General features: G+C 46.2%; 1 long non-coding RNA gene and 1 pseudogene across 1 annotated transcript; one reads left to right on the forward strand and one right to left on the reverse strand.

Moving 5' to 3' along the window:
• Nucleotides 1-9268: 9268 nt before the first annotated feature.
• Nucleotides 9269-10366, forward strand: LOC139835920 (protein NRT1/ PTR FAMILY 8.1-like; annotated as a pseudogene).
• A 4269-nt stretch (nt 10367-14635) lies between these two features.
• On the reverse strand, nt 14636-16306 carry LOC139836206 (uncharacterized). Its single transcript, XR_011752888.1, has 2 exons — nt 16174-16306; nt 14636-14914 (listed from the first exon to the last, which is right to left on the reverse strand). It is a non-coding gene; the product is annotated as an uncharacterized lncRNA (long non-coding RNA).
• Between the last annotated feature and the right edge of the window lie 7580 nt (nt 16307-23886).

The following is a 23886-nucleotide window of genomic DNA, read 5'->3' on the forward strand; positions in this document are numbered from 1 at the left end:
TGGGACTAAACTTCCTACCTCTTGCCACTCCCTAGTGAGCTGCCACCAACTTGGGCTCAAACTCACAAGGCTGCCACTAAGTGGGCTTTGAGATTTATAGGGAAAATCTGAAATCTAGTATGGGCCACCAAATGTGGGCCCAATATTTCAACAATCCCCCACCAGATCTCAAATACTCATTTAGAGATTTACCAATACTCACTGCTTGTTTATATACCAGTGTTTCAGCGGAGACTGTTAAGTTGAACTTCCGCCTAGAACCTTAAGCTACATCCATTCACACTTAAACAATGGACTAAGCCTTGAATTGCAAGTTTTGCGTGAACAGGGTTTCACTCAAAGTCATGACCAGTACATGGCTGCCAGTAGCCTACCCCGCGGGTGAAGCATATGCGTCATACTTTGTGGTCTCTTCATGAGTTTACTAGAGATCACCCAAATCTCATAGATTGCGACGTTTAACAATCGAACTCATATAGGTGTGTTATTTCAAGAATGCTCTGTAGGACAGCATCTTTGCTAAAATAGCCAACATAAACACATTAAGGCTTTTGCCAACCTGCCTTACAGCAATTGAAAGTTGTGCATCTTCACATAGAGAGGGTCTCATAATACTCTCCTCAATTAAACCACTAGTTTGTTCTTCCCAGGTCCTAATTCACGGGATCTCAGATCACAAAGGTTGGGTTACCACTATGGTGTAGAAACTGTAAATGATCATCTAATTTGTACTGGTTTTGTGCCTGGATATAAAACATGGTTGTTTCATGGGGAACAAGTTGTTAACAATGATCTTGACACACAATCTAGCTCTCCAGAAGATACTAGTAATGCTAGAGATGAGATTGACCAGCTACTGTTAGATGGGTTTGACATGTACAATAGAAGTTCATTGCATTCAGAAAAAGAGGAAGGGAGTGAAGATGATAGTGAAGATGAAGATGTCGAATCATACAAGAGGTTAGTCAATGATGGTGGCCAGCAGTTGTACCCAGGATGCAAGAAGTTTTCTAAACTGCAGTTTCTAGTAAGATTGCTCAATATTAAAAATGTCAGGGGAATGACAAATGCTGCATTTGAAGATATGCTGACACTGTTCAGGGAAGCACTACCTGAAGGACATTCTCTGCCTAAGAAATTTCATGAAGCAAAGAAGTACATCAGATGAGTTGGTCTTGCATATGATACTTATGATGCCTGTTTCAATGACTGCATAATTTTCAGAGGCATCCATGCCAAGGCCAATGTCTGCCCAGTTTGCAAAACAAGCAGGTGGAAGACTGAAAGAAGTGTAGTAGGTGGGAAGAGAATCAGTAGGGTGGCAATGAAAGTTATCAGGCATTTCCCACTGAACAAAAGAGTCCGGAGGTTGTTTATATCTAACAAAACAGCATCTCGATGAGTTGGCACAATGATGGGAGAACCAAAGATGAAGTAATGAGGCATCCAATTTGATTCACCTTCTTGGAAGAACTTTGACAGCAGGTACAGGTCGTTCAGCAAAGAACCAAGGAACATCAGATTTGGATTAGCTACAGATGGATTCAACCCTTTCAGGAATATGAACTTGTCTTACAGCATCTGGCCTATAATTCTGATCCCATACAACTTCCCTCCTTGGATTTGCATGAAGGAGACCAACTTTATCTTGTCTGTCATTGTACCAAGAAGGAGATCATCAGGGAAAGACATTGATGTATACCTGCAACTAGTAATTGATGAGCTACATGAGTTGTGGCACATGGAGTTCTGGTATATGATTCTCATTTTGGTAAAAAGTTTATAGTCCATCTTGCTGCTCTGGACCATCAGTGATTGGCTGGGCCGTGGAATATTGAGTGGTGAAAGTATTGTTGTCTGTTCTCATTGCCTCTTAGGAACTTGTTCTAGAAGGTTGAAGCATGGACACAAATCATGTTTTCTAGGTCACAGAAGGTTCTTGTCAATGAATCATCCATTCAGAAGTGATGAGGAATCTTTTGATGGGACAACTGATTTCAGGGAACCTCCAGTGCAGCCTACAGGTGAAGAAATTTCTGCTATGACAATTGATATCCAAACTGCATATGGAAAACTGCAGAAGCAAAAGAGGATTGGAAGGAAGAAAAGGAATAGAGGTGAAGTGGATGAGGATTTGGAGAATATGGCGGAAGTACATACTATTGAATCAACTTTTAAGAAGAGAAGCATTTTTTCCAACTAGAGTATTGGAAATTTTTGCTTGTCAGATACAACTTGGATTCAATGCACATTGAGAAGAATGTGTTTGACAATGTAGTCAACACTTTGCTTGATGTGGATAAAAGGTCAAAAGATAATGCAAAGGCTAGGATGGATATGAAGAGAGTGAAGATTAGAGAACATTTGCATATTGATGAAACACAAGAAAAACCTGACTTGCCAGAGGCAGTGTACTACATGGAGTCATCAAAGAAGAAGCTGTTCTGTGGACTGGTGAAAAATGTGAGATTTCCAGACAACCATGCTTCCTCAATGTACAACAAGGTAAGGTTAGAGGAAAACAAGTTTGTTGGGCTGAAAACTCATGATTGCCACATTTTGTTTGAAGAAATCTTACCTCTGGCTGTAATGAAGATATTGCCTGAAGAAGTTGCATTGCCCTTAGTGAAGCTTGCCAAGTGCTACAAAGTCATTACTTCGAAGATCGTCAGCAATAAAGAGACAGCAATTGTTGAAGAACAGTTGCCAGAGATATTATGTCAACTTGAGAAGATTTTTCCTCCAACATTCTTCGACATAATGGAGCACCTAGTTATACATCTCCCAGCTGAAGTGAGACTTGCTGGGCCTGTTCAATTCAGGAACATGTGGTCCACCGAAATGTTTATTGGCAACATGAAAAACTGGGTACACAATAGAAGCCACCCTGAAGGATCTATTGCAGAGTCATATTTGTTCGATGAGTGTTTGACATTCTGCTCTAGATATGTGGATGATTGTAACACCAAGTTCAACAGAGCTCCAAGACATGATGATAATATGACAAGTAGTGCAAATAAAAATTGCAGCAAGTACCTGACAATTTTTGGAAGACCATTATCAGCTTGCAGTACTTCTGAACTAGATTACCTGTCATGGACACAAGCACAGAAGTATGTACTCTTCAATTATGAGCACATCAATTACTACACAGAGAAGCATATGAAAGCTTTAGCTGCTGGGAAAAAGAGAAGAAGTAAAAGATAGGTAGAAGCAGAACATCACAGAACATTCCATATTTGGTTCATTGACCATGTGCAGTCTTTGCTTCTTAAATGCACTAAATTGCCAGCAGAAATTGTTTTTCTAGCAAACAAGCCTTACATGATGGTGAAGAAGTACAACGATTCTGACATTAATGGTTGTGTATTCCACACAAAGGAGTTTGCAGCAGGCAAAAGCTCCCAATTTGATGGAGTTTCAAACTCAGCTATGACTTCCAGTTATTCTAGTTCTAAAGATAAGAACCCATTAAAAGGAGAAGTAGAATACTATGGTAGAATAGTAGAGATTGTTAAGTTAAATTATTCCAACCAAGGAAGTGTTGTACTGTTCAAATGTGAATGGTCAAAACCTGCTGGAGTTAAAAACATTACCAACTTTGGGGTAACACAAGTAAACCTGAAGCAGTTAGAATTTGGATCAGAACCATTTATATTTGCAAGTCAAGCTAAGCAGATATACTATGTGAAAGATGTTGTAGATGATGATTGGTACTCTGTTGGCTGTCCTTCAATTAGAGATTACTTTGACATGGAGCCTAGAATAGACAGTTAGTTTGGGTATGACAGTCCTGTTTGACATGTTCTTACTTTTCTTTGAAGTTACTATATGTGCAGGAACAAATAATTCAGTTAATATATGTGCAGGAAAAAATAAGTCAGATACTCAAGATTGGAAGGAAAAGATGATCCAAGTAGGTGAAAAGCTGTAACAGCTGAAAGTAATGGTGCTAATATCTTTGAAAGGTTCGTACACATAGCAAAAGCTACTGGATACTTGCCAGGGAACCAGCAAGTAAGTAATGAATTCTACATCTCAACACCTTTGTACACAACCAGTTTTGCAGGATTCCAAGATATTTGTCTAACTATTACTTTTAAATTTCCTTTGTTCAGATTGTTGAGAATGAAACTATATATGAACAACTAGAGGAAGATGAAGATGATGATGATGATGAAGATGATAGTGATGAAGACGATGATGAGGAAGAAGATGGTGCTGAGGATGGCCAGAGAGTAAATGATGGTGAAGGCTATGACAGTGATGCAACTACTGATCCTGGTGATGAATATGAAGATGGATCAATTAAATTTAACAACACTCCAGGCTAGATTCTTGATCTATAATGTTCTATCTTGTCAATGGAAAGAAATATAGTATATCTAATCTGTTATAACAATTATGGTTTTAGGCACAGAAGAAGAGAAATCCCATAGAGGTCCAACAATACTGAAGGGGTTCTGGAAACATGTTAATCCAAACTATAAAATAGATGTGGAATTCAATGACAATGGACAGCCTTGTGGTCCAAACACCAGCCAGTTCACCAATTTTATTGGAAGTTTAGTTAAAGGAAAAGAAATTTCAATGGCAGCAACAAGCTGGAGCAAAGTACCCAGATGTGACAAAATGCACTTGTGGGAAACTGTTAAGGTATTTAAACTGCATTACATTTATTTCTCACTGCAATAACAGTGGAAAGGTTTTTTTTGTCTAACTGTTGCTACTTATGTATTGCAGGCATTCTTTAATGTTGAAGAAAGACATAGGTACTGGGTACTAAAGTCTGCCGGTAAAAAATGGAAAGATTTTAGGTGCTACTTAAAGAAGAAACATTACAAGTCGAAGTTATCAATAGAAGAGAACGTTGCGAACGAGTGTGGTCAAAGACTTCCTGAAGCTCAATGGGATTGGTTGGTGAGGCGTTGGAAGAAAAAAAAAGTCCAAGGTGCATCATTAAATTTTCAAACTTTCAATTTGAGGGCATAATCCATGTGATTTGCAGGAGATCCTAGAAGGTAAAAAAATTGGGAGGGTGAGCTGTAAAGGATCACTCACACTAATAGCAAAGGACTGCCAGTTGACGATTTTGCTGCTGGAAAAATTGTAAGTTTCACCTTCAAGTCACTACTTGAATTTCTAGGATTTCCTGCAAAGGACTGCCAGCACACATACTTGTTCTTGCAACAATACCTGCCATGACACTGCTTTCCTTGTAGAATGAAATTAATGACAAACTTAATGCCAATCCTGAACTACATGGGGAGGAACCAAATCCCAATGACCTGTATTCAACATTGTTTCCGAAAGCAAAGAAATCAACAAGGTATGGTATAGGCATGGTAGTTGGTGGAAAAGGATCAGAAAATCTAGCTGAAGCACTAGAAGCTCTTGAAGAGAGTAGGAAAGGGACCAGAGACCTCAAGCTTGTGGTCGAGAACATGGCACGAAAGACTGATATCATGGAAAGTCAATTGAGTCAACTAATGCTAGTATACCAAGCTAGCCAGAAAATACAAGACAACCAGCAACAGCAACAGCAGACTAGTGAAGAGGGAATGGAAGGTATTCCTACAATCCAGGTACACTACAACTTCTTCATTCATGAGTAATTACATGGTCAACAGTATTTTCCAACAGTCTGGGGATATCTAAATTTGTGATATGATTGGCCTAATGTAGGTTACCAAGCCAAATGTTGAGAAAGTTACTAGCAGTGAGGTTACAGATTGCAAAGCAAATGTAAGACGCAGCTTCTTCTTTCATGATCTGTATTGTAATCATACTATCCAGATGGTGCAGCTAAGTATTTGATAATTTTATTTAAATGCAGGAAACTAGATCAACTGAAGAAACAAATGTGAGAAGAAGCCAAAAACCTAGTCATACCTCAGAAGTTGGAGGATCTCAAGCCAAGGTAAAGTATCAACAGTTTCATGTCCACTTGGCTCCTAGATGGTCCTGTTAATTGTGTGCTCTGATTGTTTAAATGTAGGAAACTAGATCAAGTGAAGTAACACATGTGAAAAGAAGCCAAAAACCTAGTCATACCTCAGAAGTTGGAGGATCTCAAGCCAAGGTAAAGTGTCGACAGTTTCATGTCCACTTGGCTACTAGATGGTCCTGTTAATTGTGTGTACTGATTGTTTAAATGTTGGCCACCACAACTCATGAAGATAGAAGAGCCAGAAAAATAAAGGAGAGAAAGAGTGTGAAGGAACCTAATAGTTCTGTACCAAAGGTACGAGCTGCTAACATTGGTATTTTTTAAACTGGTAATTGAAGGTACCACCTAATCATACATGCATATGACAATATTGGTAATTGACAGGAAGCAATTTATACCCAGGAAACAACGTATAGCTAGGAAGGTGTATACAGCCAAGAAACTATGTATATACAGGAAGAAATGTTTACCCATCAAGTAGAAGGGAATCATTCAAAGACAACCTACAAGCATCTAGAGGCAAAGGTACTGATCCTCATAGAATGAAATTACTCTACAAGCATCTAGATGCAATAACTGAGCCTTATCGAAAGAAATAACAAAATATGTTATCTGCAGACAGCTAGTGTGAACAAGATCATTAAATCGGTCAAAGTGGAGAAGGCACAAGAAAACAAGATGAAAAACAGTGAGGTGAAGAAGAAAAAGAACAAAGGGACAGTCAAGGTGACAAAAGGGATGGACGTCGCATTAACTTCACCAACCAGTGAAGCAGTAGTGGCTCTTGGCACTGTGCAGAATGCAGACACTGATGAATACATTGAGGTTATGATCAACATGGTCTTGAAGAGAACCACGAGGTTACCACAAGCAAAGGGGAGAATGACGCTACTAGGTCAAGCTGAGGCACACTCAGTCCAGTGGTCAAGGAAGAATGTAAGTTACACTTGCCTCTTGAGAATACCAATTATCACTTGATCAATACTGTAGTGTCATGAAAAAAACCATGTGAAACATGATCAATACTGTACTGTCATGAAACAACCATGATTGTAGTATTGGTGCACCTGCTGATATTTAGAGGAACTTCCATATATCAGGATTCTGCTTCCATAGATCCCCAAACAATTGCTTGATAACTATCTAATGCTTTAACTATCTATGCATGTTGCCTGACAAACCGTGTTGTTGCTCCTTACCATGTACTGGTGGTTGCTTATACTTGGAAAAGCATGTGTATTGATACAGTGACCTCTGTGATGCTTGCCAATCATCCTAGCCTAGCTTGTTGCCTATCAGTTGGTTATTTGATTTATCTTTGAAGCTTACTCTTGTTTCAGTGGATAAATGAAATGAATTGCTTTGCAGTAATGACTCTCTTACTTCTATTTCTCAAGCTATAGGGATGCCAACTATTGTTGGGGATCATAGCTTCATTTTGAACCTTGTTGGGTAATGCTTGCAGGTCAGCACTGAAGAAGTGGACATGACTCATGCATCAATTTTGAGCAGCATGGACAAGAACTTGCGCATTCATTCCAGATCAGATGGTAGGGTGTCGACATTGGAGGAGCAAGCAGCAAATCGAGATAAAATTAGGAGAACAGATAACCTCAATGACAGTAAAAACCCTGAGAGAACTAAGAGGAGGAGAACCTTCACCTTCAAGTCAAAAGCCTCCATAGCTGATCCAGTCCAGGCTGATGAATTGTTGGATGATGTGTGACCAGGCTGGATGATGCTTTCAAGCTGATGAATTTGTATGTTATCTAATGCTGGATGATCATGTTTATGACTGCTTATGACTGAATGCTTGCAAGTTATCTGATGCTGGATGATGTGTGCAATCTGTTTATGACTGAATGCTTGTTTGTGTAATTGTAAGTTAAATACCTGGATGTTTCAAAGTGTTGACTGATGATTTGACTGAATGTTCATGAATGCTGGCAGTACAGTAATTCAAAATATGCCTACAAAAAGAAACAACAGCATTAGGCCTATATGTCTGAAAACAAATTTGGAGGCATTTGCAGAAATGCCGGCAAAAGCTTTGAACAGCATCTCTGTCGCGTGCCAGAAAAAGATTCCGCGGCGTCTCCAGCTTGTGCCAGAATAAGATTCCACGGCGTCTCCAGCTTGTGCCAGAATAAGATTCCACGACATCTCCAAAAAAGTGCCCGCAAAAACCTTCCACGATACAAACCAAAAGAGCCAGCAAAATTCTTAACAGGCACAAACTGAGCTGCCTGAAATAGCTAATACTGGCAGACTTAATTGTGCCTTGACATACTTACGGCGGCATTTTCTGAAAAGTGCCGGCAAAGACCTACCTTGACTGGAATAAATGCAGCACTTTTTTTTGTGTCTTGAAAATCTTTGCCGGCACTTTTGATGCCTTTGCCGGCACTTTTTAATGCCTACAGTTCAGGTACGTGGTGTAGTGGACGCCGGCCATCTCGTGTCTGCTTATCGCATGCGCTGCCTGCTACTGCTTATCCCGTGCGTTGCCTGCTGCTTGTGGGATGGGGGTCAACCGAACGGCAATTAGAAGCAGGGGTACTGGGAGAGAGAGGTTAATAGGGGATTCGGGTGATGGTTGGGGTTCACCCAATCTCACCCCGGAGTAGATCCACTAGTGGATATAAATACCCACAGCCGAACGAGGTGTAGATGTTTATACCGTTGAATCACATTACCAAATCTCGGGCTGTTGTTACTTGTCCTGGTATGATCTTGCGCCTCCAACAGTAGCACACTGATGCCCACCACCTCTCCACTCTCTCCAGTCTCGAGGCTCTTCTTTATCTGAACAAGCCAGCACGTTCTGTCTGATCTCCATCATGCCCTGCCTGTAACATCACTAGACATTTGTCCTGGAATTAAGCATCCTTTCTTTAGCCTCTTTTGGTCATGGAAAAAAAAAAGCCTGCCCTTAGTGCCCTAGGTTCTTCTCTCCAAGTGAGATACAGATTCATTTATCCCACGGAACAGGCAATGGGCGCTAGATACAGGCGAGATAGATGAACTAGTGTTCCCCGCATCCAGGGTTCGGTAACGTGGTTTCTGTTGTGATGTATTCAGGTATGTCAGGCACTGATACAACAAAGGAGACTAGAATTAGGTTTCGATTTGCAATGCCTTTTTCCGTTGCTAGCTTCTAGATTATTGTCCAAAACCATCTTCCAACACAAATTAATTGTCTTATCACATCTCATAAAATTAATTAATCAGTATGAAAAACTTACAGGAAGGAAGCAGTTGCTCCAGCCTCCAGTCCTCTGAGCTGAGCTAGCGGCAAAATGCACCAGGTAGCCAGCCATGGGGGTCGAAGCAGCAGGTATGTACTGTGTACACTCAGATGGCACCGTTGACAGCAAGGGCAACCCGGCCGAGAAGAAGAACACTGGCAACTGGCGTGCCTGCCACTACATCCTCGGTACGTATGTATATATACACACGGGTCCATTAATTGTTGCTCTGCTCTGATCCTGGTCTCTTGGTCCCGATGGATGGCTTGCCGAATTAGAGCGAACGAGTGCTGCGAACGGCTGGCGTACTACGGCGTGAGCACCAACTTGGTCAACTTCATGGAGAACCGCATGGGTATGGCCAAGGTAGCCGCCGCCAATAGCATCACCACCTGGTCCGGCACCTGCTTCATCACCTCCCTCCTCGGGGCCTTCCTCGCCCACGCCTACCTCGGCCGATTCTGGACCATCGCCTCCTTCTGTCCTTCATGATCATCTACATCATCGTAAGATGACTTGCTCGTTGGGGAACGGAAGGGAAGATCACTTGCTCACCGTCTCGGTCGATGTGCAGGGTCTGGTGCTGCTGACGATAGCGACCTCGGCGAAGGGGCTGGTGCCATTCTGTGCCATCCGACGGCGGGATCAAGCCGTGCGTGTCGTCGTTCGGCGCGGACCAGTTCGACGACAGCGACGCCGGGAAGCGGTGCCGCAAGAGCTCCTTCTTCAACTGGTTCTACTTCTCCATCAACGTCGACGCCCTCGTGGCGTCGTCGGTGCTGGTATACGTACAGACGCACGTGGGATGGGGGATGGGGCTTCGGCATCCCCGCCATCGTCATCGTCGCCGTCGGGACATTTTTCCTGGACGTGCCGCTCTACAGGCAACCGGCATCGCGCAGGTGCTCATCGCCGCGGCGCGCAAGTGGCGCGTCCCGACTCCCCGTCGTCTCGGGCGACGCCCTGTACAGCCCGCTGGACTCGACTGAAGGGAGCCGCAAGCTGGGGCACACCGAACAGTTCAGGTTCTTGGACATCGGCCTCGTCAGGTTCTCTCAGGTTCTTGGTTGTCTCCCTTTTTCTACCTTTTTTTCGAATGTTCACCGGGGGGGGGGGGGGGGGGGGGTGGTTCCCCACCTGAACCAGATCGTTTACAGCAAAGGGATAGAGAGTTACAGAGGAGGAGTCACTACGATGGACGGTTTTGGGTACCGCCTAGGCAGACATGCCAAGCATCGACCCCGGGATGTTGTGAAACAGGGAACCGCCCACGCCACAAGGTAGCATCATCCCTGCACAGCTTTAGAAGAAGAGGAAGAGAGGGCGCTGTCCCCCGAAACACGGCCGCATTTCGCTGCTTCCAAAGCTGCCAGCAGCAGAGCAGGGTGAAGGCCGGCGCCGTCTCCACGGTGATCGACGGTGGCATGGGAAGGAGGTGAAGGTCTCTGACATGCGCATCCTGCGGCACTTCGACGCCGATCGTCGACCAGAAACGGGCAGCCACGGGGCAGTGGAGCGCCATGTGGCTGGCGGTCTCAAGGGTGGCGTCGCAGAGGGGGCAGCCGGCGCCGGCCGCGTCGACAATGGTTTTCCGAAGCAGCGTGTCGCGCGTTTGGACACGCGAGAGGGTGAGGAGCCACCTGAAGAACATGACCCTAGATGGTGCCCGGCTTCGCCAGATGAAATCCGCATTGGTGGAGCTGATGCCACCCAAGTTACATAACTTGTAGAGAGCGCCGGTGAGCAGCTTGTTCTTTGGCCCGGAGCAGCGGATAAGGGAGCGGCGGTCGGCCCCCTCGACCAGCGTCACCTCCCTAAGGGAGGTCCGAAGCGCGTCAAGCTCCAGCGCACCAACCCGCGAGAAACGCGGAGCCAGGATGCCATCCACACCCGCGGCAAGGGCCCGAGCGACCGTAGCCTCGGGAGAGGTAGTATGTGAGAAGAGCGCCGCGGCGGAGATAGATAACGGCCCTCCCGGCAGCCAGTCATCATGCCAGAAAGAGGTGCGGCGGCCGTCACCAACCGCGACACGGGTGAGGCAGCGGTAGAGGGGAACCAGCTTGCGCAGCGCTGCCCAGTGTCCACCGGAGGAGGTAGCCGGGCCATCGACGATGGAGCCGTTGCCCATTTCCTCCCAATGCCAAGCCGCCCAAGGAGTGCCCGTCTCGACGTGAAGCCTGTGAAGGAGCTTGACGAGGAGGCACGCGTTTTGCAGCCCGAGCACGCGGACGCCGAGGCCGCCTTCATCCTTGGGGCGACACACCTTGTCCCAAGCAATGAGGCATTTGGCGCCGGAGGCCCGCTCCTCACCGACCCCCCAAAGGAACGCGCGACGGAGGGCGTCAAGGGCGGCAACGACCACGGGGGGGAGCTGAAGCACCGCCATCGCATGTGTTGGTAGGGAATCCAACACAGCGTTGACAAGAACAAGGCGGCCCGCGGGGGAAAGCAGCAGCGCTCTCCAACCCGAGAGGTACTTGTCGGCCTTGGCGATGAGAGGCGCGAACGCCTCGAGCGCGAGCTTGTTGCAAGAGAGCGGCAGGCCCAAGTAGGTTTGAGGGAAACCCTCCACCACACAGCCCAGCACCTGGGCAGCTGAAGAGAGCAACTCGGGGTCCATGGACATGGGCACGAGGGTGCTCTTGGAGAAGTTGATGACGAGGCCAGTGGCGGCGGCAAAGTCATCGAGGATGCCCTTGAGCCTCTCAGCGGCCCCTGTCTCAGCGCGGAGGATGATGAGCGTGTCGTCGGCGTACTGCAGTACAAGCGGTGGGCGCCCGTCAACCAGAGGGTGTTGGAGGACACCGTCCTGCTTGACAAGCTGCTGAAGGATGTCGGCGACGATGAGGAAGAGGTAAGGGGACAGGGGGTCCCCTTGCCTGAGCCCCCGCTTGCAGTTGATCCACCTCCCGGGCACGCCATTGAGGACAACGGCGGACTTGGAGGAGTGGAAGATAGCATCCATCCAATCACACCACAGCGGCGGGAAGCCGCACGCAAGGAGGGCCCGGCGCAGGCTCCCCCAGTTGATGGAGTCGAAGGCCTTCGCGAAGTCAAGCTTGAGGACCAAGGTGGGGGCGCGGCGCTTGAAGCAGCATTGCACCATCTCCGTCGCATAGACGAAGTTTTCCGAGATGCTACGACCAGCGATGAAGCCGGACTGGTCCACATCGATCACGTCCGCGATTTGAGCCTGGAGGCGTGTGGTCAGCGCCTTGCAAATGATCTTCATGTCACAGTTCTGGAGCGAGACGGGGCGGAACCCACTGGGGGGCAGGATGCCATCGCGCTTGGGCAGCAGGATGATGTGGGCGCGGTTGATGCGCTCAATGTCCGCTGTGCCAGCGTGGAAGGCATCGAGGAGGCGCATCATGTCCGCCCCAACGGACGGCCAGACAGCCTGGAAGAAACTGGGCCCGAGTCCGTCCGGGCCAGGGGTGCTGGAGTGGTCCAGCCCCGCCACCGCCACCTTAATCTCGGACTCGGTGAAGGGGGCCACCAGCCTAGGACCGTCGACCCGGCGCGAGTTGGAGTAGAGCCGGTCAAGGTCGAAGGCCCAAGCAGTGTCGCGGGCGCGGCCAAGGAGGTCGGAGTAGAAGGCGTGCAGCGCCTCGGCTTTCCCGCGATGGGCCACGACGACCGCGTCACCAACCTCAAGCGCACGGATCATATTCCTGCGGTAGCGTTGCGACGCCATGGCATGAAAGAAACGGGTGTTCTCGTCGCCCTCGCGGACAACACGGAACTTCCCCCGCTGCTTCCAAAAAGCCGCCTGCGTCCGCACAGAGAGCTCAAGGGCGGCACGAGCATCAGCACGTAGGGAGGCCTCAGCACCTGAAAGGGCACGGGACTCCTCCATAAAGTCAAAGAGATCAATAATAAACTTGCAATCATTATCATGAGTAGGTATAGATTTGTGTCTCCTCTTCCAAACCTTGGCAGCAAAACGGTACCTTTTCACCTTAGTTGCTATGGTAGCAGCAGCGTTTGTACCAGGCGGTACAAGAGTCCAGGCGGGGATGGTGGAGTGGAGGAACTCAGGATGGAGAAGCCAAGAGTTTTCGAAGAAGAAACAGTGAGACGCGGGTATGGTTGTGGTGGCGGTGGTGAGAAGCGGAAAGTGGTCGGAGGTGGTGCGGGGGCGAGAGGCGAGGGCGGAGTTGGGGAAGGTAATGTCCCATTCTTCATTGAAGAAGACGCGGTCTAACCTAGCGAGGGTGGGAGGAGAGCGCCGGTTGGTCCAAGTGAACCGGCGATCGGAGAGGGGGAGTTCATGGAGAGCCAAGGCGTTTACCAAGCCGTTGAAAGCGGTGGCAAGCCCTTGGTTGAAGTTGGGGGTGTTTTTCTCGTGGGGATGGCGACCTTCTTCTACCTTCGTTTGTGCGAGTGAGAGAGCTCGTTAGGGCCATCGCCAACAACGGCTTCACCCACCTCCAGCGCATGGACATCGGCCTCGTCATCTCCATCTTCTCCATGCTCAATGCCGGCACGCTCGAGCTCACCCGCCTCCGCTCCATCGCGCGCCATGGCTTCTACGGCAAACACGACATTGTGCCCATCTCAATCTTCTGGCAGGTGCCGTAGTACGCCAGTACTGCATCACGGGCGTCGCCGAGGTGTTCGTCTTCGTGGGGCAGCTGGAGTTCTTCTATGACCAGGCACCCCAGGCAGCTTCAAGGCAACAAATAATGCAATAGAAATAATTTTGTGTCCCAAACTCCACCGAAGTGTTCATCATTCACAACGTTGTGCAATCAATACAAAACAACGTAAAATATAGTAACTAAAGTCTGTAAAGTATTTTTTTCTATTTTCTGATTTCATAAGTACTAAAATTAAAAAGGCCATCAAAGCAAGTTTCTTATGATTTAAAATAAACCAAGTTCTCGTGGTTTCACTTCATCTGTCTCTCTGGTAAACATTGTGGTATGAATAAATCACTTCATAGTAACAAGAAAAAACTGATAGCAAACAATATTACGATGTTGACAGCAAACAAAAGATTCACCGTTAGAACATTACAAATATGAACAGAGTCATGTAGACAGCTCATTTGATACTAATTATTGAAGAACAAAGGAAGATTTATATGATCTACTTTCACAAACTCATAGTTCAGAGGTGGATTACTGGCTCCACATCGTTGTAAGCCCTAGGAGTAGGAAAACCTAGAGCGCGCAGGTAAGAGGAGTTTATATGCATGAGGTCACTACAAAGGACCGTGAGGTCGCCTCGCATTCCCAAGCATATGGGTAGGCCAAGCAACAGCTCGACACGCCCATGCACACAACACCCACCTCTAAGGCTCACGATAGGCTTTCCAAGCCTGAGTGCTTCTCCTTCATGTGCACTTCACACATACACACACTGTGCACATGATACGAGGGTAGAATACAGCTTGAATATCACAACATGACTACGTATGACACAAAAGAGGGAAATAAGGTTCATATATATAGCAACGCTCTAATGAGCAAGATCCAAATGACACTCAGAGGACACATGTCCCAACATTACATCATACATAAGATAGCCAAATAGTCTAGGTACAGACAAGAACCAAATGGGACTAAGAGTCCTGAAGATAATCAAGCGGTGTTCCCATAACCAACAAGCCACAGGCTGCTGCCTTAGGAACGATCCTGCTACGCAACGAAGTCGTCGTCCGTGAACTCAACAAAGTAGCCACCTGCGTACTGCTCATCATCTGTCGTACCTGTTTGTCGAAAAGCGGGTTCCGGAAAAAGAGGGAGAAAAACGAGGGTAAGTACCAAATGGCACGTACTTGCGAGACAAGACCAGCTATGCTTGCTGGTGGGCGGTGTAAACTTCGCCCGGCTATATGTGGAGTTTAGCGGCAGCAAAGCACTAACCAATAGAGACACGCTACAACTTCCGTCTAATAGAGAAGGTGAGAGAGCGTATATTCTAGCAGTTCTATACTCTACAAACAACAACCCAGCCAAATGCGATCCCCCTTAACCAAGAGGTACTAACAAGGCACTCACACAGTTGACAATTTATATCCATTCCATTATAATAGGGCTAACTTACTACGCAAGTAATTAGCAAGTTATTAGCGACAACTTTAGGTGTAAGTTGTTCTATGATCGAGTTAAACAGTTCCAAGTCGTCCATAACCGCGGACACGGCTTATCGATAAGATTTACCCTGCAGGGGTGCACCAATGTTACCATATACGCATGCTCGAACCCGCATAGCAAGTGCGGAGTCTCACAACAAGACCGTTCCCAAATCAACAAGAATGCCTAGGGGGGCCACCCAACTAAGCTACCCGAAACGAAGTTCGGCCGTACTCCGATGCGGACTCAGGGTTTGCGTCGGCGGCTAGGCGTGCAACCACACGCTTCGCTAAACGTCCCGCGGGGTATAATACAGAATATAAACATCCGAAGGCAACAGGAAGTAAACACCCGAAGGCAACAGTAATAAAGCATGGCATCCATGGCATAGGCAAATAAAACCAAGGTCGTGGCCCCCTTTTCAACAGACTTGAGAAATGGTAATGGGTGATGGGGGGTCCCGATAAAACTTCCCACGAGTGGTTAGCGCGCTCAGTCTTATAAACAGATAACAAGAACTTGGGTCCTAGGGGACATTAGCAAGTCAAAGTTCCGATGCTTTCGCAAAGGGGCTCCCAGATGCCTCTGCATATTATATCCCTTAGCAATTTTAAGTTGTAGCAAAAGTTATCATCATCATTTTGAAAAGGCAGTGCATGTGTGAACATCCCATCAAGATATCCTGAACATTTCGAGATATCAACAAAAACCCTAAACTCGCCTACGACTCGCAAAGCTGGCAAACAACAAACAACATGTAGGGCGAGGAGGTGTATCTCGGAGATATAGGTAACAGGTGGATAGGACACGTGACGCAACAGAATCGCAACATAAGGATAGCAATAGATCAAAAGAGCATGTAAATGTAAAATAAGTGAAGGGGTGGGCTCGCCTGTCAGATCAGAGGTAGAAGCACCGACACGATCCTCTAGAGGGAACTCGTACTCCTGCTCATACTGCTCTGCGTCGGCGTCTACTCGAGAAAAACCAAATAGCACATACAAGGAAATTATAGCACAAATCAATACAAGTATGCAATGTGCAATATGATGCATGAGGTGCAAGGGTTTCATACAAAGCAAAATTAAGTGGGGTGTTCAAATATAGCAAGAAATAATGGAACACCCTCACATAACATTTAATTCTTGTTACAATTTTAATTTGGCCGGACCAGGGATGATGCTAATGATGCATGACCATGTGATATTTTAATTCCTCGTGTTTCGCTGATGCATTTAGATATAGAACATGTTGAATTTGGAATTCTAGGTTAGAAGTTATGAATTATGCAAGTTATAGCAAATTAATCCCAATTTATAAAGTGATCAGATTTTATATTGTTCAAAAGTTGAAACAAACTTAATAGATGGATAGATCATGTTTTTCTGATACTCCAGCATATAAAGTTTGTGAGATTTGGATTTTGGAAAATGCAATATTAAAACGTTTGAAAATAGGCAGGGGCAAAAATTTGATGAACAGCAGTTTTTCAAAAAGAGGTTTTTAATCCTGTGCCGGCCAGGATTTGAACTCAGGCCGAGCTGCGCAAGGATCTGAGGTGGTGACAGTGTGCTGCTGTTGCGTGTTTGACACGAAACGAGATGCATACGAGGTAAAGTGTGTGCACAGGTTAACTGAAGAATGAGACAGTTGCAACTGAAACAGGCAATGCGGCAGCAACTTTAGACGATGATCGAGACCGAATTGGGCGCTTCCATGCGTGTACATTGTTGGATAATTAGGCACAATTTCCATGATTAATTTTAGAATATAAAACATGATGACAACAACTACTAACATGTGAAACTCAAACATACTAGATGCATTAATCAACATGAGTAGCAGCAGCACAAACAGTAAAGCATCCATCGCTAACCAGATCGAGATATGTCGCACGTACCGATCTGGTGGAGGTGGCGGTGGAGGTGTAGCAGATGATGTCACAGCAGTAACGTTGTTGATGACAACGTTGTTGACGACAGGGACGACGGGTCGAAGTAGACGGCGTTGAATACGACGGTAGGCAGCACCGCCCGACTTGGACGGAAGGCGAACCGTGATGAAGAGCTTGAGCAGTCGCGCAGAGCGCTTCCCAAAAACCTAATTCGCCCTCTCCCGTACAGGATCGCAAGGACGAGCGGTTCCGGAGACCTGCTCTCCCGTTCGCCGATGCACGTCGGCGCGCGGGATGGAGTAGGCTACGATGGCGGCGCAAGCAGAGAGAGGTGAAAACCCTAACTCGTGTATTCAGTATGTTTCTGCGGTAGCCGGACAAGAGATTATATAGGCTCGGGAAACCCTAGGCAACGTGGGACACGCCCACGTCGCACGAACGTTTCGAGTCGGTTACAGATAGCCCACGATCCGGGAGCGACCCGAACCGACTAACTGCGACGCGTCCGTCTAGGACTCTGTTCGTTTTCCTGAGCTGCAAAAAGTAAGGAAAGTCTCGGCTCGAGGCTCAATCCACTCACCACGAGCGCGGCGCGCGCGTCGTGACGAGCGAGCGAGGAGGAGGAGGAGCGCGCGCGTGTAGCACTCCTATTCTCACTCACTTACTAGTGGTGAAACAACCCACCTTATAAGGTGGTCTAACTTCCTCCCAACTTTCCATGTGGGACTAAACTTCCCACCTCTTGCCACTCCCTAGTGAGCTGCCACCAACTTGGGCTCAAACTCACAAGGCTGCCACTAAGTGGGCTTTGAGATTTATAGGGAAAATCTGAAATCTAGTATGGGCCACCAAATGTGGGCCCAATATTTCAACAATCCCCCACCAGATCTCAAATACTCATTTAGAGATTTACCAATACTCACTGCTTGTTTATATACCAGTGTTTCAGCGGAGACTGTTAAGTTGAACTTCCGCCTATAACCTTAAGCTACATCCATTCACACTTAAACAATGGACTAAGCCTTGAATTGCAAGTTTTGCATGAACAGGGTTTCACTCAAAGTCATGACCAGTACATGGCTGCCAGTAGCCTACCCCGCGGGTGAAGCATATGCGTCATACTTCGTGGTCTCTTCATGAGTTTACTAGAGATCACCCAAATCTCATAGATTGCGACGTTTAACAATCGAACTCATATAGGTGTGTTATTTCAAGAATGCTCTGTAGGACAGCATCTTTGCTAAAATAACCAAGATAAACACATTAAGGCTTTTGCCAACCTGCCTTACAGCAATTGAGAGTTGTGCATCTTCACATAGAGAGGGTCTCATAATACTCTCCTCAATTAAACCACTAGTTTGTTCTTCCCAGGTCCTAATTCACGGGATCTCAGATCACAAAGGTTGGGTTACCACTATGGTGTAACATCAACGGGTCTCAAACCCATCTCCCTCGATGCACTTTCTATCACATTACGTGATAGTCCCTTTGTAAAGGGATCTGCCAGGTTTTTGTCTGTTTGAATATATGTAACAGTTATTACTCCGGAGTTTCGTAATTTCCTGACAGACTTCAAACGTCTCTTGACGTGTCTTGATGACTTCGCGTTATCCTTAGAATTGTTCACTTTGACAATTACAGTTTGATTGTCACAATTCAAAAGGATTGCCGGTACAAGTTTTTCAACCACATGCAAGTCCATCAAGAGCTCACGCAACCATTCTGATTCAACAGTGGTTGTGTCCAAAGCAGTAAGTTCTGCTTCCATAGTTGACCTCGTCAATATGGTTTGCTTGCAAGATCTCCATGACACTGCGCCACCTCCAAAGGTAAATACATACCCGCTAGTGGCGTAGAGATCAGCTACATCAGAGATCCAATTTGAATCACTATATCCTTCAAGCACAGCTGGGTGCCATGAATAGTGAATCTCATAACTCATTGTACCACATAGGTAGCGCATGACCCTATCAAGTGCATGCCAATGATCAGTACCCGGGTTTGACATGAACGTACTCAACTTGCTAACAGCAAAAGAGATGTCCGGTCTAGTTGCGCTCGCTAAGTACATGAGTGAGCCAACAATCTGAGAGTATCTCAGTTGATCTACAGCAATCCTCCGGTTCTTGCGTAATGTCACACTGGGATCATAAGGTGTTGGAGAAGACTTGCTATCAATATAGCCGAACCGGCTCAAGATCTTCTCAACATAATGGGATTGTGTTAGAATAATCCCACTCTCGTTCTTAATAAGCTTGATGTTCAGAATCACATCAGCTTCTCCCAGATCTTTCATGTCAAAGCACTTTGACAAAAAAGACTTGACCTCGTGTATTATTTTCATGTTTGTACCAAATATCAGAATATCATCCACATACAAACATAGTATAACACCTTCGCCCCCACCATGGCGATAGTAAACGCACTTGTCAGCCTCATTGACAACAAAGCCTACAGAAGTCAAAGTTCTGTCAAACTTCTCATGCCATTGCTTAGGTGCTTGTTTCAGGCCATATAAAGATTTCAGCAACTTGCACACCTTTCTTTCTTCACCTTTTACTACAAACCCATCAGGCTGATCCATATAGATTTCCTCTTCCAACTCTCCATTAAGAAAAGCTGTCTTTACGTCCATTTGATGGACGATAAGACCATAGGAGGCAGCCATGGACAGTAGTACTCGAATGGTGGTAAGTCTAGTGACAGGTGAATAGGTGTCGAAGTAATCTTCGCCTTCTCTCTGAGTGTAGCCTTTAGCTACAAGCCGTGCCTTGTACTTCTCAATAGTACCATCAGGTCTTAGCTTCTTCTTAAACACCCATTTGCAGCCCACAGGCTTGCATCCATGGGGTCGTTCTGATAGCTCCCAAGTTCCATTAGAAAGAATCGAGTCCATCTCGTTATGGACAGCTTCTTTCCAGTCATCTGCATCTGGAGATGCATATGCCTCTGCAATGGACGTGGGAGTATCATCCACAAGGTACACAATGAAATCATCACCAAAGGATTTTTCAATCCTTCGTCTCTTGCTCCGTTTAGGAGCTTCATTGTCATCCTTCTCAGTAACATTCTCATGTGATTGTTCAAAATACTCATTAGATGTACTAGACTCAGGAATTATCTCAGTAGAAATTCTAGCAATGCTACGCATATCTTTCATAGGAAACATATTCTCAAAAAATGTTGCATCACGAGATTCCATAATAGTATCAACATGCATATCAGGTACCTCGGATTGAACTACTAAAAATCTATATCCTACACTCCGAGGAGCATAACCTAGAAAGATACAATCCACTGTCTTTGGTCCAAGTTTGCGCTTCTTAGTAATTGGAATATTGACTTTCGCCAAACATCCCCATGTGCGCAAATACGAAAGTGATGGTTTTCTCCCAGCCCACTCCTCGTAAGGGATTTTATCTTTATTCTTGTTAGGAACTCTATTCAGGACATGACATGAAGTCAATAAAGCCTCCCCCCACCATGCCTTTGATAAACCAGAAGTGGCTAACATGGAATTCACCAAGTCAGTCAGCGTGCGGTTTTTCCTCTCGGCAACCCCGTTTGATTGCGGCGAATAGGGAGGCGTCCTCTCATGAATAATACCATGTTCCTCACAGAATTCATCAAAGATTTTAGGAAAATATTCACCACCACGATCCGACCTAAGACGCTTGATCTTTCTCTCTAGTTGATTTTCAACTTCGGCCTTATAAATTTTAAAGTAGTCTAAAGCTTCATCTTTAGTTCGCAACAAGTAAACATAGCAAAATCTAGTCGCATCATCAATCAATGTCATGAAATATCTCTTTCCACCTTTTGTCAACACACCATTCATCTCGCATAGATCAGAATGTATGAGTTCTAGAGGTGCCAAGTTTCTCTCCTCGGCCGCCTTGTGAGGCTTCCGAGGTTGCTTTGATTGCACACAACTATGGCACTTAGAACCTTTGGCAATGGTGAAATTCGAAATTAACTTTAAACTGGATAGCCGAGACATTAAACCAAAGTTAATGTGACATAAACGAGAATGCCAAACACTGGTATCATCACTAACCTTGCCACAAATATGGTTCACAGACTTATTACTGAAATCAGAAAGCGAAAGGCGGAACAAGCCTCCGCACTCATAGCCTTTACCAATAAATTGTCCAAACTTGGAAACAACTACTTTATTCGACTCTAAAACAACCTTAAACCCATCTCTGCATAGAAGGGAGCCGCTAACGAGATTCTTGTTCATAGTAGGGACATGCTGCACGTTCCTCAGCTGCACGATCTTCCCCGAAGTGAACTTCAGATCTACCGTGCCAACACCACGAATAGAAGCATGTGACCCATTCCCCATCAAGACGGAAGAATCCCGGGCGACCTGGTAAGAAGTGAACATGGAGATGTCAGCACACACATGAACATTAGGACCTGTATCAATCCACCAACATGGAGATTGAAATACCGAAAGAACAGTAAAGAGATTACCGTACCCATCAACATTGCTAGCGGTCACCGTGTTGACTTGCCTCACATTTTTCTTGCGGTCTGCCCTCTCTGGACAGTCCTTAGAAAAGTGACCAGTCTCTCCACAGGTAAAGCAGCTCAGATCTGCTTTGTTTATCATCTTCTTCTTCTTGAAGGTTGTAGTCTTCATAGGCTTATTGAAGGAGGGCTTGTTATTCCCTTTGTTCTTGCTGTAGGGTTTCTTCTGCACCATGTTGGCGCTAGACTAACCCTCTCCTTTCTCAGTATTATCCTTAGCCTGAGCTTTCTCCTCAACATCAAGAGACGCTATCAGATTTTCAACTGATATCTCCTGTCTCTTGTGTTTGAGAGTTGTAGCAAAGTTCCTCCATGAAGGTGGCAACTTAGCGATGATGCATCCAGCCACAAACTTGTCAGGTAAGGCACACTCAAGAAGTTCAAGCTCTTTCGCAATGCACTGTATCTCATGAGCTTGTTCGACTACAGAACGGTTGTTTACCATCCTAATGTCATGGAAGCTCTCCATGATGTACAGTTCACTGCCTGCATCGGTTGACCCGAATTTAGCATTCAGTGCATCCCAGAGCTCTTTACCATCTGTTATGTGCATGTACACATCACACAGACGATCAGCAAGAATATTCAGAACGCATGCGACGAAGAGAGTATTGTTTTCCTTGAACTTGTTCTGATCTTGGTCAGATATAGTTCCTTCAGGTAAACCATCACTAACTTCGAACACTTTCAGATGAGTAAGCCAGAGCGTGGCCTTAACCTGCCACCTCTTAAAGTGCACACCGGTAAACTTATCCGGCCTCAGTGCATCAGCAAAACCAGCCATTGTTAACTCAGGAAATTGCCTACAATTAGATTTTTGGATTGCTGGATAATTAGGCACAATTTCCATGATTAATTCCAGAATATAAAAAATGATGACAACAACTACTAACATGTGAAACTCGAACATACTAGATGCATTAATCAACATGAGTAGCAGCAGCACAAACAGTAAAGCATCCATCGCTAACCAGATCGAGATATGTCGCACGTACCGATCTGGTGGAGGTGGCGGTGGAGGTGTAGCAGATGATGTCACAGCAGTAACGTTGTTGATGACAACGTTGTTGACGACAGGGACGACGGGTCGAAGTAGACGGCGTTGAAGACGACGGTAGGCAGCACCGCCCGACTTGGACGGAAGGCGACCCGTGATGAAGAGCTTGAGCAGTCGCGCAGAGCGCTTCCCAAAAACCTAATTCGCCCTCTCCCGTACAGGATCGCAAGCTAGCGGTTCCGGAGACCTGCTCTCCCGTTCGCCGATGCACGTCGGCGCGCAGGATGGAGTAGGCTACGATGGCAGCGCAAGCAGAGAGAGGTGGAAACCCTAACTCGTGTATTCAGTATGTTTCTGCGGTAGCCGGGCAAGAGATTATATAGGCTCGGGAAACCCTAGGCAACGTGGGCCACGCCCATGTCGTACGAACGTTTCGAGTCGGTTACAGATAGCCCACGATCCGGGAGCGACCCGAACAAACTAACTGCGACGCGTCCGTCTAGGACTCTGTTCGTTTTCCTGAGCTGCAAAAAGTAAGGAAAGTCTCGGCTTGAGGCTCAATCCACTCACCACGAGCGCGGCGCGCGCGTCGTGACGTGTCGTGTCGTGTCGAGTCGAGCGAGGAGGAGGAGGAGCGCTCGCGTGTAGCACTCCTATTCTCACTCATTAGTGGTGAAACAACCCACCTTATAAGGTGGTCTAACTTCCTCCCAACTTTCCATGTGGGACTAAACTTCCCACCTCTTGCCACTCCCTAGTGAGCTGCCACCAACTTGGGCTCAAACTCACAAGGCTGCCACTAAGTGGGCTTTGAGATTTATAGGGAAAATCTGAAATCTAGTATGGGCCACCAAATGTGGGCCCAATATTTCAACATACATGACATAGTTGAGCAAGAGGGGTGTACCCTGATTCGAATGGGACTGATTTGGGTGAAAACGGTGCACGGTAGTGACGGGGAGACTCGCCGGAAAACAGGTCAGCGACACGGTCGACGAACAGCAAAAACTGCAAACAGTTTTCGGGTGGAACTTTGAATGATGATGGCGTCGGCTATACTGCACGGTTTTGGATGATTCAAAAACCAAAACGAAGCCTGTGATGTTGTGCATCTAAAGGTACAAGTAACTCGTGCTGAGGTGGAGTGGTTCGCCGGCGGGACTCGTCGGAAGTCAGTA

Source organism: Lolium perenne, chromosome 2 (assembly GCF_019359855.2).
Source record: "Lolium perenne isolate Kyuss_39 chromosome 2, Kyuss_2.0, whole genome shotgun sequence".
Taxonomy (NCBI): Eukaryota; Viridiplantae; Streptophyta; class Magnoliopsida; order Poales; family Poaceae; genus Lolium; species Lolium perenne.